Below are 15467 nucleotides of genomic sequence, written 5' to 3' on the forward strand. Positions count from 1 at the left end.
CTAAGAATTGTAAAGGGGTACTTAACCATAAGAATTGTAAAGGGGTTCTTAACCCTAAGAATTGTAAAGGGGTACTTAACCCTAAGAATTGTAAAGGGGTATTTAACCCTAAGAATTGTAAAGGGATACCTAACACTAAGAATTGTAAAGGGGTACTTCACCCTAAGAATTGTAAAGGGGTACCTAACACTAAGTATTGAATAAGGTGCAGAACCCTGGGGATTTTACATGGTTATGTCATCTTTATGGGATCCGAGGGCCAAGGTTAATTAGGTCAGGCATGTGATATTTTCATCTCAAAACAATTCCGTCTATTGTCTTTTTTACAATGTTTTCGATGTTAAACTTGCAATTTTGGAGACATGCCTTCCTCCGCAGAAAAAACTAGTCATTTCAGTCTAGCCTGTCATTCTACAATCACATGGCTGTGGGTGTAACCTACAGTAATTGAACTGAGGATCCAAGAGACACGCCATATCAGCAAATGAAAGCCAAAGCCATCGCACTGTAACCTGTGCCCGGTAAACTGCAGTATTGACCATTTCTATTTTAAAAATGTAGGGAACACCAATTTTAACCATATGTTGTGATTTCATTTTGGTTACACATGAGATTTGTACATTCAGCATTGTCATTGAGTTAGTCACACTAACCAAGGGAGCTGACTGCTGTGTTTAAGTCATGCTGAACTTTAGGATAATGTGTGTGTCCTTGGGGGGGCCAGGTGGAGGGCGTCATTTGGGAGGGCAACTGTTCAAGCAAATAAATGCCTTTTCAAACTTGCCAAAATTTTGTCCCTGTTGAAAGGGTAAAATTTTTGACCAGCACCAGATTTTATCCCCTATTGATATTTGATTTGTACCCACCTTATCATTACAATTACAACTGTCATAGGGCTATAGCGCAAAAATCAGAAAATAATCTTGCTTACTAAGACAGTTTTGTCCAAACCAGGTTTAACTAAATATTAAGCTTTTGAAAGTTGTTTTTTATTTGAAATGAACATATATTTGTTAACTACATGATATTATTTGTGGGTGTGTAATGAAGACCTAGAGCATCTGACAAACCAGTAGAGATGGCATGTAATTAGGCCATTAACCTCACATTCATACTTTATACTAGATCAATGCAGTTGAATGGTGTGAAGGATATCTGTATTAGGATTTTATATTTACGAAGAGAACAAAATGAATATTTGTTTATTTTGTCCAGTTTCCTGTGTTTCTCCGCATCATGTTTTGAAAATGTCAAAAGCACCAAATGTCTTTGTATTGAAAAAGACCAATCATTCAAACAACTTCTTTTGTGTGTTATCATTGGGGGGAAAATGCAGTTGTTGTTGATGGATGTGTATCCTCTTATTAAACTGACCACCATATTTTCATGGTTATGGTATGACCTGCCAAGTTTGTTTTGCTCTTTCATGTAGTCGTGTATGATGCATGTTGGAAATTTATTGATATCTAGTCTGATCATTATCTCTTAGACATGTCGTCTCCAAATATTGTCTATTTTATCAATACACCACTGATGCTCACCAGACAAATCTTGTCAATTCTCTAAATTATATGGGATCTTGAATTCTTTTTATTAAAATGTTCCAGTGGCACTGCCATTTGTTTCTTTGACAAGAGTTTTATAACTGAACTTTCACATCATGTCAACATGAAGTTTGACGTTCTAGGTCTCAGTCTAATATCCTTTGAGGCTAGTGTTGTGAGTTGGGTTTTGCGCCACTCTGAGCCATATTCCAACAATATCACGACGATGGACACCAGAAGTTGGCTTCAGACATTGTACCCATTTCATATGAGATGGGAAGTTGAACCCTGGCCTTGGCCTTCACAGCCTCTTTGTTATGGGGTGACGTAGTTGGCCGTGTGATTGCTTGGCACATTAAAGGCTCGGATTTGATTTTCTATCAACGTCCCCTCTTAAAAATCACAGAATTGAGTTTCCGTTCTTGGTCCTCTTGAATTGAAAGCCTTAATGAAATATTTCATGTGAAGAATATTTCATAGGAAACAAAAACCCATTTAGATGTTGTGTTACAGTGTTCACTGGAGGCTTTATAAGTCTGGTATTCAACAGCTGGTTTGAAACACCCTTGTATTCAACAGTGGTTATGAAACGTCCTTGTATTCAACATCTGTCTTGATTTGATTATGTAGGCATTGTGAAACTTGCTGAATTTCATGTGAGGTTTGGTGGTCGTTAAATATCACAGCTTTCTTCCGAATTTATGAGATTTTTTCTTTTATTTATGTATAGTGACTTGACTATGCACTAATCCCAAACAATGCTTATTTGCTACCCTGATTACTACAACATTGAACCTTGTCAACTCTTTTGTAGTTAAGTCTGTTGTAATCATAAGATTGTTAAACTGTGTAGTACTTGAAGTCTTTTCCTTTAATTTTCATTAAACATTAATCAAATATCTTGGGGCTGCAGTCTTTTTTTACTGTACGATTAATATTTACTGCACTGTACTATTTTCAAGGAAACATTTTATGAAAGACTGTAAAATGGCGTTATAAAACTCAAATCTGGATGCATACGAAACATTTTAGGGTCACTGTGAAGATAAGATCCGGGGTAGAATAAGTCTTCAGCAACCCATGCTTGCCGTAAAAGGCGACTTTGCTTGTTGTCAAAGGTTCAGGTGGTCTGGGTCGCTGACTTGGTGGATGCATGTCATCGTATCCCAATTGCGTGGATCGATGCTCATGATATCAATCACTGGATTGTTTAGTCCAGGCTCGATTATTTACAGATCACCGTCATATAGCTGGAATATTGCTGAGTGTCGTGTTAAACAACAAACTAACTAAACTGTGAAGATAACATAGTTAAGATATTTGGTGACGACAGCCTGTGAATGTAACCATAGCTAACAAATGTACTTGCTTACTTTGTTTAATCAAATTGTTTATGACTGGTTGTTTATATTTCCATTCTAGCATCTAGTTCGTGCATAGATGCCTCCCAATACGCTGTTAATATTGTTCATTACCATATGTCAGTATTTATCACTGTACATACAAGTTTGTGTAACCATGGTAACATTGTTTGGATTCATAAAACCAAGAGTTTGTTGTCGACTTTGTTGTAGATTCAGTAGTGAGCCTTTGTATATGTGTCCAAATTCCAGAGAGCAGCATTTTGTTAACAATTGTTAAATTAAGATACTTTTTGCAATGCATGTGTTAAACAGTGTTCTGAGATTCATGATTGGAGTCTTTGACAATATTTGTACAGATGCTATGCTTCAATAAGACACTGCTGTACAATAAACTGACTCATTCATATGAAGGGTTTCATTATGCTATTGGTTCTCATTTCTTAAGGGACCGTGAAGATCCAGCTTAGAATGGGTCTTCAGCACCCCATGCTTACCGTAAGAGGGCTATGCTTGTTGTAAGAGGTGACTAATGTAATCGGGTTACGTCAGGCTCGCTGACTTGGTTGGTGCATGTCATGGTATCCGATTGCGTGGATCGATGCTCATGATGTTTATCACTGGATCGTCTGGTCCAGACTCGATTATTTACAGACCGCTATCATATAGCTGGAAATATTGCTGAGTGCGGCGTTAAACAACATGAAACAAACATTTTTATTTTCTTAAGGATGCAGTAACTGTTTGCACGTATGACTTGTGAAGTCAGTACTATGTGATGTTAAAGGGCCATATGTATAGGTTATGTAAGGGACCGACCACAATATTTTTTGTGGCGGAATTATTTTTTTTTATCAAGATGTTTCTGGTACCTAAGTAGTGACTCGGTGGATGATACTTTCATTAATACTGTAATTAACAGCCATTTCAAGTTGGAGACTGAGGGCTAATGGGGATTTTCAAAATTAATTTACTGCTCTAGTGGGTGTCCTGGTGAATAATCAGGAACTTTGCTGACTATTGAATGGAGGTGATATTGCTGGAATATTGCTAAAATCAGCGTAAAACCATACTCACTCAAGACCAGTCTGTAAGTAATCTTTATGAAATGGCAGATTGTAGTAATATGAAATTTTTGGCGGTCCTAAACTTTTTGTGAATAGTATATTTCACGCGACTAATGACAAGGCTTTGCTGCCAAAGTGCATGCGTTGTTGAAAGGAGTTGAGTTACGACCCGTAGTTCGTGTTTGTCATTTCAGACAAGGGACAAGAGCTCGCGAGGAGATGGAAAGATTGTTGAATGCGACCATAAAACTTTGTTTAATATGATTTTGAAGGCGGAACAAACTGCCTGCTGAAAGTCGCCGCTACGTATCGCATCGTGAGAACAACCTTTGAAGATATTACAGCTACTTCAGTCAGTCAGAAGGACATGATCCTGGAAAGTGATTAACATGTCGCTAATGAATGGCAGACGTCCTTATGGATTCACATGTTCATGTTCGGGGCACACCAGAATATCCTTTGATAAAACCTGTATTTTGGAAAACGACATAAGTTTACTTTAAGGCTGAAAAAGAAATTATAATAACTCTTCCCCCATGAAAGTAAGAGGTCTCTCCGTGACTATGTTTTGTTATATACTGAAACACTTTGAAAATCAATTAAGTTGTTCTGGGTTTTAAGATCTTCGAATCTCATACGATGTGTTTGGAGATGGACTTCAGCACACAAAGACCTATCCTTTCTGAATTTGCGTTAAAAGTTACGCGTTTTCAAATGTATCAATATACCTTAGAGAAATAAACAAATAGGAAAAGCAATTTTAGCCTTGCAAACATCCAGGCAAATAAGAAAAAAATGGCCTGGCTTCTATTATCGAAAATATCTAGATTAATCGAAGTTTGATCAATGATTATTCGCTCCCGCTCGATCTTTGACAAAAATGTTTACTCATTAACCTGACCACCCGACCTCGTAAGTCTCCTCTTTTGCGGCAAGCATGGGTTGCTGACGACGTATTCTACCCCGAATCGTCACGGGTCGCACCTGTTCTGAAACGCGGCTTTAAAAGAATAAAGAAATATAATTCAGAGGTTAACTGTCTTATGGAAACTACAGCACATTGTTCTATCATGACGTCATTTCTCAAGTTGGAATATGCCCTCCCAACTTGATGACGTCATATATTGGACGACGTAATTTTTGAGATAGAAGTGTCTGAAGTACGTTTTCCCCAATAGATGTAGCTGAACTACTAAGATAAGCGATCGCATCCAAAAGAGGGACAGATATGAAATCGGTATGAGGAGAAAAGGTACAGATGATCGACATGTGGATTGTGAGAATATTCGTGAAATACCAAACTTCACCCACCTGTTCGTAAAATGGACTTTCCGAGGCAGGATTCTATTCAGGGAGTCATTATCCAATTTTTCGTGCTTAAATTTTTTAAGGTTGAACATTTAACATTTAGAGGCTGTACATATTGTTGATATCTTATATAAGAAATAAACGACTCTCCCGTCATGGTTTATTCTCCCTGCAGTGTTTTATTGTACGATAAACAAACTCGTCGTTTATTTGTTTAAAAACATGCTGCATGATCGTTCTTCATTGTTCTTTGCGATTTATCGCGTTGCTATCTTATATAGAGTAATAACCCGTGTCTTGGGTGTAAAATATACAGATTATCAAGCTAAGCGATAAGACTTGGGCACTGAATGACAGTGAGTCGCGCGTGGGTTTGAGCAACGTGAGTGCTTGTCCGAACATATAGACTGGTTCCCGGATCCTCCGCTTTGTGTCGCTGCTCTCCCTTCGAAGAGAAATCTGTCCCAGTCTATCGCAGGAACGAACGAGAACCAGTCGATAAAACTAACCGTGCGGGCACGTCGTGTGCAGTATCACGTGACCTTAGGCTAGCGTTGCGTGAAGACTTCACATTTGTTGGTAGTAGAAGCAAAAATCAATCGATTTAGTTGTGTAAAACATTCGTCCCATGAACTATTCCTCCGCAATATGCCATGACTAAGAGGCGCAACTCAAACAAGCCGCGTTTAGATGTGGGTATGATACCGTTTCTGATTTTGTAGTTCGCGTTCAGCTGTCAGGATGGCCGAGTGGTCTAAGGCGCCAGACTCAAGGCAGAGCCTTCTCTAACATAGAGGTTGGGTGTTCTGGTCCACGAATGTGGGCGTGGGTTCAAATCCCACTTCTGACACAAACTTTTATTCTTCTCTCTCGTTCATGTTTCTATCTATTTTCTTATTTGTTGTTATAACTACTTAATAGGCCAGATGATAATGGCAGTTAACTTCATTATTTATTTTCAAAGCCAACTTCTGACACCAAAATGTCTTTGGTTAAGCCCTTTCGAATATTGTTGAATGTTTTGTTGTTTTATTGTTTGTTTGTTGTTTAACGCCGCACTCAACAATATTCCACTTATATGACGGCGGTCTGCAAATAATCGAGTTTGTACCAGACAATCCAGTGATTGATATCATGAGCATCGATCCACGCATCCAGAGTATATACGCCGTACAGTGGGTTGCCAAACAGCTGTCAGGATGGCCGAGTGGTCTAAGGCGCCAGACTCAAGGCTATGCCTTCTCTAACATAGAGGTTGGGTGTTCTGGTCCACGAATGTGGGCGTGGGTTCAAATCCCACTTCTGACACAAACTTTTATTCTTTCTTATATAGTTTCCATCTGTTTTCCTGTTTGTTGTTTTAACTAGTTAATACGCTAAATAATATATGAAATTCAGCCTTATACAGAGTATTCAGGGACATATGAACAATCATCAGACCATTTGGAAAATTAGTTAAGAACATTTCACTTTATTAATATTTTGACCACGTGCCTAACAAATTCGCTTTCATTAAAAAAACCCGAAGTATTTCTACATTTTACAGTCTTTTGATCCACATGGATTCTTATTTTCCGGTAATGAAATTAAGAAATTTGAAGTATCTTTTTGAAAAGAAATATCTAAGGTGCCAGACACAAGGCCTTCTCTAACACAGAGAATGGGTGTTCTGGTCCACGGATGTGGGCGTGGGTTCAAATCCCACTTTTTACAGACCGCCGTCATATACGGTAGCTGGAATATTGCTGAGTGCGGCGTTAAACAACAAACAAACAGACAAACAAATCAAATCCCACTTATGACACACCTTTTTCAAAACCTTATGCTGTATGTTGTAAAGGACAAACACATATAGCGTATTTATTGATATTTGTCCAGCTTAGTATCCAAATGTGTCATCTTAAGGGGACAGGAGGCACACAAGTTAACGCGTGGCATATCTCCATCAATAAGCCTGGGTACAATATTTAGCTGTAGCTATAGTTAGAAACGCAAAAAATGCCAACGTAAAATTTAATGCAGATATCATGGTATTCAGTTCTTCATTGTCCTAGTTTATTCGCTTTCCTAAACAAACCATACCAACTGACTACGGTGGCAGGTGAGGCGACAGGACCTATGTCATTTATAGCATTGTAAGAAGTCACAGCCGGTTGTTAATTCAATAAATAGAAGCGACAAAAATCATTACATAATCCTAAGAAATTAAAAGATGGTGCAGGTGTCGGCATTCACTCACTCACCCATTCTCCTCAAATGCCTGCATGGTTTACAAGTATATACTTAGTGTAGATATTAAGAGTGTTACACTGTTTATGAGGATACCGTGTTAAACATTAGTTTGGCTGTCGACTATAGATCTACTTATCATTGTTTGAGCGCATAAGTTTCAATGTGTCGGTCGGCCCCGTGATAGCTCAGTTGGTAGAGCGGAGGACTGTAGTGGTTATTGAAATCTGACATCCTTAGGTCGGTGGTTCAAATCCGCCTCGCGGGAACTTTTTATCCGTATAGGAGATTTTTCCATTTTGACCACGTGTCAAGTGAATTTAATTAATCCAAAGGATCATTGTCAAAAGTTGGTGAGGAAATGGAATAATTTGTACTCGGTGCCCATTTCTTTTTTTTACAGTGAATGAAAGCAGATTTGAAATACACGGAGTGACGCAATCCACTTGCTCGTTTGCGTGATGATGTTAACTCTGAACAAGGAATTGTGGGTTTGACATTGAATACACAGATATGACTGAACTACATTGAATGTAATAATATGGCTGAAATGCTACAAAATACGGCGTGAGACCACACTCTGTCACTTGTAAGATGTATCCAGAGTAAATACGCCGTACAGTGTATGCCCAAACAGCTGTCAGGATGGCCGAGTGGTCTAAGGCGCCAGACTCAAGGCTATGCCTTCTCTAACATAGAGGTTGGGTGTTCTGGTCCACGAATGTGGGCGTGGGTTCAAATCCCACTTCTGACACAAACTTTTATTCTTTCTTATATAGTTTCCATCTGTTTTCCTGTTTGTTGTTTTAACTAGTTAATACGCTAAATAATAATGGTAATTAACTTGAATATGTTGGTTGAAATCCAACTTCTGACACCATTATGTTTTGGTAAACCCCTTGAAAATCGGATATTGTTGAATGGTTTGTTGTTGTAAAGCTATTTGCTGCTGATATTTATTTTGGTTATTTGAGGACATTTTATCATCACAAATTTACAATTATTCTGCAGTTAATTTAAAGCATTCTTGATCCGTTCCCTCACCATTATAACATTGACACGTGTATGAATCACGATGTATTCGAAATGGTGAAACTAGTGTACATTTTACTGCATAATTAACTGTAAAGTGAAAATATTCATATGTAGGACAAAGTCCATACACAGATCTGTATGTACGGATAACTGTTACAAATCTACCATGTTACAAAAATCACTTTTGAGGAATTTTATAAAATAAATGAGATTTTTAATTTTCGCATAGAGAAATGTTTTGTCAAAATCAGCCTTAAGTATTCAGGGACATATAAATAATCATCAGACCATTTGGAACATTAATTAAGAACATTAACTTTGTTAATATTTTGACCACGTGCCTAACAGAATCGCTTTCATTAAAAAAAACCCGAAGTATTTCTACATGTTATAGTCTTTTGATCCACATGGATTCTTATTTTCCGTTAATCAAATGAAGAAGTTTGAAGTATCTTTTTAAAAAAAATGTGTCTAAGGTGCCAGACACAAGGCCTTCTTCTCTAACACAGAGACTGGGTGTTCTGGTCCACGGATGTGGGCGTGGGTTCAAATCCCACTTTTTACAGACCGCCGTCATATAGCTTGAATATTGCTGAGTGCGGCGTTAAACAACAAACAGACAAACAAATCAAATCCCACTTATGACACACCTTTTTTTCAAAACCTTATGCTGTATGTTGTAAAGGACAAACACATACAGCGTATTTATTGATATTTGTCCAGCTTAGTATCCAAATTTGTCATCTTAAGCGGACAGGAGGCACACAAGTTAACGCGTGGCATATCTCCATCAATAAGCCTGGGTACAATATATTTAGCTGTAGCTATAGTTAGAAACGCAACAAATGCCAACGTAAAATTTAATTTAAAGTGTACATTACAAAAAAAGCACAGCAGAATAAATTAACTGTTCACAAGGAAAAGTGAGGAAAACGTTTCACAGTGTAATGCAGATATCATGGTATTCAGTTCTTCATTGTCTTAGTTTATTCGCTTTCCTAAACAAACCATACCAACTGACTACGGTGGCAGGTGAGGCGACAGGACCTATGTCATTTATAGCATTGTAGGAAGTCACAGCCGGTTGTTAATTCAATAAATAGAAGCGACAAAAATCATTACATAATCCTAAGAAATTAAAAGATGGTGCAGGTGTCGGCATTCACTCACTCACCCATTCTCCTCAAATGCCTGATCCTCAAATGTCTTTTGATCCACATGGATTCTTATTTTCCGTTAATCAAATGAAGAAATTTGAAGTATCTTTTTGAAAAAAAATGTCTAAGGCGCCAGACACAAGGCCTTCTCTAACACAGAGACAGGGTGTTCTGGTCCACGGATGTGGGCGTGGGTTCAAATCCCACTTTTTACAGACCGCCGTCATATACGGTAGCTGGAATATTGCTGAGTGCGGCGTTAAACAACAAACAAACAGACAAACAAATCAAATCCCACTTATGACACACCTTTTTTTCAAAACCTTATGCTGTATGTTGTAAAGGACAAACACATACAGCGTATTTATTGATATTTGTCCAGCTTAGTATCCAAATTTGTCATCTTAAGCGGACAGGAGGCACACAAGTTAACGCGTGGCATATCTCCATCAATAAGCCTGGGTACAATATATTTAGCTGTAGCTATAGTTAGAAACGCAACAAATGCCAACGTAAAATTTAATTTAAAGTGTACATTACAAAAAAAGCACAGCAGAATAAATTAACTGTTCACAAGGAAAAGTGAGGAAAACGTTTCACAGTGTAATGCAGATCCCAAATCCCACTTATGACACACCTTTTTTTCAAAACCTTATGCTGTATGTTGTAAAGGACAAACACATACAGCGTATTTATTGATATTTGTCCAGCTTAGTATCCAAATTTGTCATCTTAAGCGGACAGGAGGCACACAAGTTAACGCGTGTTTGGATTTGGATACTAAGCTGGACAAATATCAATAAATACGCTGTATGTGTTTGTCCTTTACAACATACAGCATAAGGTTTTGAAAAAAAGGTGTGTCATAAGTGGGATTTGGGATCTGCATTACACTGTGAAACGTTTTCCTCACTTTTCCTTGTGAACAGTTATGACAGGAGGCACACAAGTTAACGCGTGGCATATCTCCATCAATAAGCCTGGGTACAATATTTAGCTGTAGCTATAGTTAGAAACGCAAAAAATGCCAACGTAAAATTTAATGCAGATATCATGGTATGCAGATATCATGGTATTCAGTTCTTCATTGTCCTAGTTTATTCGCTTTCCTAAACAAACCATACCAACTGACTACGGTGGCAGGTGAGGCGACAGGACCTATGTCATTTATAGCATTGTAAGAAGTCACAGCCGGTTGTTAATTCAATAAATAGAAGCCACAAAAATCATTACATAATCCTAAGAAATTAAAAGATGGTGCAGGTGTCGGCATTCACTCACTCACCCATTCTCCTCAAATGCCTGCATGGTTCTCAAGTATATACTAACTGTAGATATTAAGAGTGTTACACTGTTTATGAGGATACCGTGTTAAACATTAGTTTGTCTGTCGACTATAGATCTACTTATCATTGTTTGAGCGCATAAGTTTCTCTATGTTGGTCGGCCCCGTGATAGCTCAGTTGGTAGAGCGGAGGACTGTAGTGGTTATTGAAATCTGACATCCTTAGGTCGGTGGTTCAAATCCGCCTCGCGGGAACTTTTTATCCGTAGAGGAGATTTTTCCATTTTGACCACGTGTCAAGTGAATTTAATTAATCCAAACGATCATTGTCAAATGTTGGTGAGGAAATGGAATAATTTGTACTCGGTGCCCATTTCTTTGTTTTACAGTGAATGAAAGCAGATTTGAAATACACGGAGTGACGCAATCCACTTGCTCGTTTGCGTGATGATGTTAACTTTGAACAAGGAATTGTGGGTTTGACATTGAATACACAGATATGAGTGAATTACATTGAATGTAATAATATGGCTGAAATGCTACAAAATACGGCGTGAGACCACACTCTGTCACTTGTAAGATGTATCCAGAGTAAATACGCCGTACAGTGTATGCCCAAACAGCTGTCAGGATGGCCGAGTGGTCTAAGGCGCCAGACTCAAGGCTATGCCTTCTCTAACATAGAGGTTGGGTGTTCTGGTCCACGAATGTGGGCGTGGGTTCAAATCCCACTTCTGACACAAACTTTTATTCTTTCTTATATAGTTTCCATCTGTTTTCCTGTTTGTTGTTTTAACTAGTTAATACGCTAAATAATATATGAAATTCAGCCTTATACAGAGTATTCAGGGACATATGAACAATCATCAGACCATTTGGAAAATTAGTTAAGAACATTTCACTTTATTAATATTTTGACCACGTGCCTAACAAATTCGCTTTCATTAAAAAAACCCGAAGTATTTCTACATTTTACAGTCTTTTGATCCACATGGATTCTTATTTTCCGGTAATGAAATTAAGAAATTTGAAGTATCTTTTTGAAAAGAAATATCTAAGGTGCCAGACACAAGGCCTTCTCTAACACAGAGAATGGGTGTTCTGGTCCACGGATGTGGGCGTGGGTTCAAATCCCACTTTTTACAGACCGCCGTCATATACGGTAGCTGGAATATTGCTGAGTGCGGCGTTAAACAACAAACAAACAGACAAACAAATCAAATCCCACTTATGACACACCTTTTTTTCAAAACCTTATGCTGTATGTTGTAAAGGACAAACACATACAGCGTATTTATTGATATTTGTCCAGCTTAGTATCCAAATTTGTCATCTTAAGCGGACAGGAGGCACACAAGTTAACGCGTGGCATATCTCCATCAATAAGCCTGGGTACAATATATTTAGCTGTAGCTATAGTTAGAAACGCAACAAATGCCAACGTAAAATTTAATTTAAAGTGTACATTACAAAAAAAGCACAGCAGAATAAATTAACTGTTCACAAGGAAAAGTGAGGAAAACGTTTCACAGTGTAATGCAGATCCCAAATCCCACTTATGACACACCTTTTTTTCAAAACCTTATGCTGTATGTTGTAAAGGACAAACACATACAGCGTATTTATTGATATTTGTCCAGCTTAGTATCCAAATTTGTCATCTTAAGCGGACAGGAGGCACACAAGTTAACGCGTGTTTGGATTTGGATACTAAGCTGGACAAATATCAATAAATACGCTGTATGTGTTTGTCCTTTACAACATACAGCATAAGGTTTTGAAAAAAAGGTGTGTCATAAGTGGGATTTGGGATCTGCATTACACTGTGAAACGTTTTCCTCACTTTTCCTTGTGAACAGTTATGACAGGAGGCACACAAGTTAACGCGTGGCATATCTCCATCAATAAGCCTGGGTACAATATTTAGCTGTAGCTATAGTTAGAAACGCAAAAAATGCCAACGTAAAATTTAATGCAGATATCATGGTATGCAGATATCATGGTATTCAGTTCTTCATTGTCCTAGTTTATTCGCTTTCCTAAACAAACCATACCAACTGACTACGGTGGCAGGTGAGGCGACAGGACCTATGTCATTTATAGCATTGTAAGAAGTCACAGCCGGTTGTTAATTCAATAAATAGAAGCCACAAAAATCATTACATAATCCTAAGAAATTAAAAGATGGTGCAGGTGTCGGCATTCACTCACTCACCCATTCTCCTCAAATGCCTGCATGGTTCTCAAGTATATACTAACTGTAGATATTAAGAGTGTTACACTGTTTATGAGGATACCGTGTTAAACATTAGTTTGTCTGTCGACTATAGATCTACTTATCATTGTTTGAGCGCATAAGTTTCTCTATGTTGGTCGGCCCCGTGATAGCTCAGTTGGTAGAGCGGAGGACTGTAGTGGTTATTGAAATCTGACATCCTTAGGTCGGTGGTTCAAATCCGCCTCGCGGGAACTTTTTATCCGTAGAGGAGATTTTTCCATTTTGACCACGTGTCAAGTGAATTTAATTAATCCAAACGATCATTGTCAAATGTTGGTGAGGAAATGGAATAATTTGTACTCGGTGCCCATTTCTTTGTTTTACAGTGAATGAAAGCAGATTTGAAATACACGGAGTGACGCAATCCACTTGCTCGTTTGCGTGATGATGTTAACTTTGAACAAGGAATTGTGGGTTTGACATTGAATACACAGATATGAGTGAATTACATTGAATGTAATAATATGGCTGAAATGCTACAAAATACGGCGTGAGACCACACTCTGTCACTTGTAAGATGTATCCAGAGTAAATACGCCGTACAGTGTATGCCCAAACAGCTGTCAGGATGGCCGAGTGGTCTAAGGCGCCAGACTCAAGGCTATGCCTTCTCTAACATAGAGGTTGGGTGTTCTGGTCCACGAATGTGGGCGTGGGTTCAAATCCCACTTCTGACACAAACTTTTATTCTTTCTTATATAGTTTCCATCTGTTTTCCTGTTTGTTGTTTTAACTAGTTAATACGCTAAATAATAATGGTAATTAACTTGAATATGTTGGTTGAAATCCAACTTCTGACACCATTATGTTTTGGTGAACCCCTTGAAAATCGGATATTGTTGAATGGTTTGTTGTTGTAAAGCTATTTGCTGCTGATATTTATTTTGGTTATTTGAGGACATTTTATCATCACAAATTTACAATTATTCTGCAGTTAATTTCAGGCATTCTTGATCCGTTCCCTCACCATTATTACATTGACACGTGTATGAATCATGATGTACTCGAAATGGTGAAACTAGTGTACATTTTACTGCATAATTAACTGTAAAGTGAAAATATTCATATGTAGGACAAAGTCCATACACAGATCTGTATGTACGGATAACTGTTACAAATCTACCATGTTACAAAAATCACTTTTGAGGAATTTTATAAAAAAAATTTAGATGTTTAATTTTCGCATAGAGAAATGTTTTGTCAAATTCAGCCTTATGTATTCAGGGACATATAAATAATCATCAGACCATTTGGAAAATTAATTAAGAACATTTAACTTTGTTAATATTTTGACCACGTGCCTAAAAAAATCGCTTTCATTAAAAAACCCGAAGTATTTCTACATTTTACAGTCTTTTGATCCACATGGATTCTTATTTTCCGTTAATCAAATGAAGAAATTTGAAGTATCTTTTTGAAAAAAAATGTCTAAGGCGCCAGACACAAGGCCTTCTCTAACACAGAGACAGGGTGTTCTGGTCCACGGATGTGGGCGTGGGTTCAAATCCCACTTTTTACAGACCGCCGTCATATACGGTAGCTGGAATATTGCTGAGTGCGGCGTTAAACAACAAACAAACAGACAAACAAATCAAATCCCACTTATGACACACCTTTTTTTCAAAACCTTATGCTGTATGTTGTAAAGGACAAACACATACAGCGTATTTATTGATATTTGTCCAGCTTAGTATCCAAATTTGTCATCTTAAGCGGACAGGAGGCACACAAGTTAACGCGTGGCATATCTCCATCAATAAGCCTGGGTACAATATATTTAGCTGTAGCTATAGTTAGAAACGCAACAAATGCCAACGTAAAATTTAATTTAAAGTGTACATTACAAAAAAAGCACAGCAGAATAAATTAACTGTTCACAAGGAAAAGTGAGGAAAACGTTTCACAGTGTAATGCAGATCCCAAATCCCACTTATGACACACCTTTTTTTCAAAACCTTATGCTGTATGTTGTAAAGGACAAACACATACAGCGTATTTATTGATATTTGTCCAGCTTAGTATCCAAATTTGTCATCTTAAGCGGACAGGAGGCACACAAGTTAACGCGTGTTTGGATTTGGATACTAAGCTGGACAAATATCAATAAATACGCTGTATGTGTTTGTCCTTTACAACATACAGCATAAGGTTTTGAAAAAAAGGTGTGTCATAAGTGGGATTTGGGATCTGCATTACACTGTGA

General features: G+C 37.8%; 8 non-coding genes across 8 annotated transcripts; all 8 read left to right on the forward strand.

The window, feature by feature from the left end:
• The first annotated feature begins 6015 nt into the window (after positions 1-6015).
• Trnal-caa lies at positions 6016-6130 on the forward strand. Its single transcript has 2 exons — positions 6016-6053; positions 6085-6130. It is a non-coding gene; the product is annotated as a tRNA-Leu (tRNA).
• A 343-nt stretch (positions 6131-6473) lies between these two features.
• On the forward strand, positions 6474-6588 carry Trnal-caa. Its single transcript has 2 exons — positions 6474-6511; positions 6543-6588. It is a non-coding gene; the product is annotated as a tRNA-Leu (tRNA).
• A 1098-nt stretch (positions 6589-7686) lies between these two features.
• Trnay-gua lies at positions 7687-7777 on the forward strand. The gene is given in 2 exon segments: positions 7687-7723; positions 7742-7777. It is a non-coding gene; the product is annotated as a tRNA-Tyr (tRNA).
• Positions 7778-8148: 371 nt separating this feature from the next.
• Trnal-caa lies at positions 8149-8263 on the forward strand. Its single transcript has 2 exons — positions 8149-8186; positions 8218-8263. It is a non-coding gene; the product is annotated as a tRNA-Leu (tRNA).
• Positions 8264-11149: 2886 nt separating this feature from the next.
• On the forward strand, positions 11150-11240 carry Trnay-gua. The gene is given in 2 exon segments: positions 11150-11186; positions 11205-11240. It is a non-coding gene; the product is annotated as a tRNA-Tyr (tRNA).
• Positions 11241-11611: 371 nt separating this feature from the next.
• On the forward strand, positions 11612-11726 carry Trnal-caa. Its single transcript has 2 exons — positions 11612-11649; positions 11681-11726. It is a non-coding gene; the product is annotated as a tRNA-Leu (tRNA).
• A 1638-nt stretch (positions 11727-13364) lies between these two features.
• Trnay-gua lies at positions 13365-13455 on the forward strand. Its single transcript is given in 2 exon segments — positions 13365-13401; positions 13420-13455. It is a non-coding gene; the product is annotated as a tRNA-Tyr (tRNA).
• Positions 13456-13826: 371 nt separating this feature from the next.
• On the forward strand, positions 13827-13941 carry Trnal-caa. The gene is made up of 2 exons: positions 13827-13864; positions 13896-13941. It is a non-coding gene; the product is annotated as a tRNA-Leu (tRNA).
• Positions 13942-15467: the final 1526 nt, after the last annotated feature.

Source organism: Haliotis rufescens, unplaced genomic scaffold, assembly GCF_023055435.1.
Source record: "Haliotis rufescens isolate VD_foot unplaced genomic scaffold, xgHalRufe1.0.p SCAF_2, whole genome shotgun sequence".
Lineage (NCBI taxonomy): Eukaryota > Metazoa > Mollusca > Gastropoda > Lepetellida > Haliotidae > Haliotis > Haliotis rufescens.